Source organism: Penaeus monodon, chromosome 34, assembly GCF_015228065.2.
Source record: "Penaeus monodon isolate SGIC_2016 chromosome 34, NSTDA_Pmon_1, whole genome shotgun sequence".
Taxonomy (NCBI): Eukaryota; Metazoa; Arthropoda; class Malacostraca; order Decapoda; family Penaeidae; genus Penaeus; species Penaeus monodon.
Genome location: NC_051419.1, coordinates 16,069,455 through 16,069,735, shown reverse-complemented (window position 1 = coordinate 16,069,735; position 281 = coordinate 16,069,455).

Genomic DNA, 281 nt, shown 5'->3' with positions numbered 1-281 from the left:
TGTTGCTTAATATAACCAGCAGGTATTACGTACAATATACCCACTCAAGTAAGTATATTTATGTCTGTAAATTCGTGTGTATATATGTATTAAGGTCGAGGTAAGGTTTAAGGGGTATCGGTGAAGGTCAAATAAGGTCACTGTTTTGAGTATTTAAAGTATCTAAGGTCTGAAGGCTTCTAATGGAGTATGTAAACATTTATCAGTTGCTTGTATGATATCGAGTGGGAGAGAATGTTAACGATATTGTTATATAGAACAATGTTTCTGTATCCACAGAG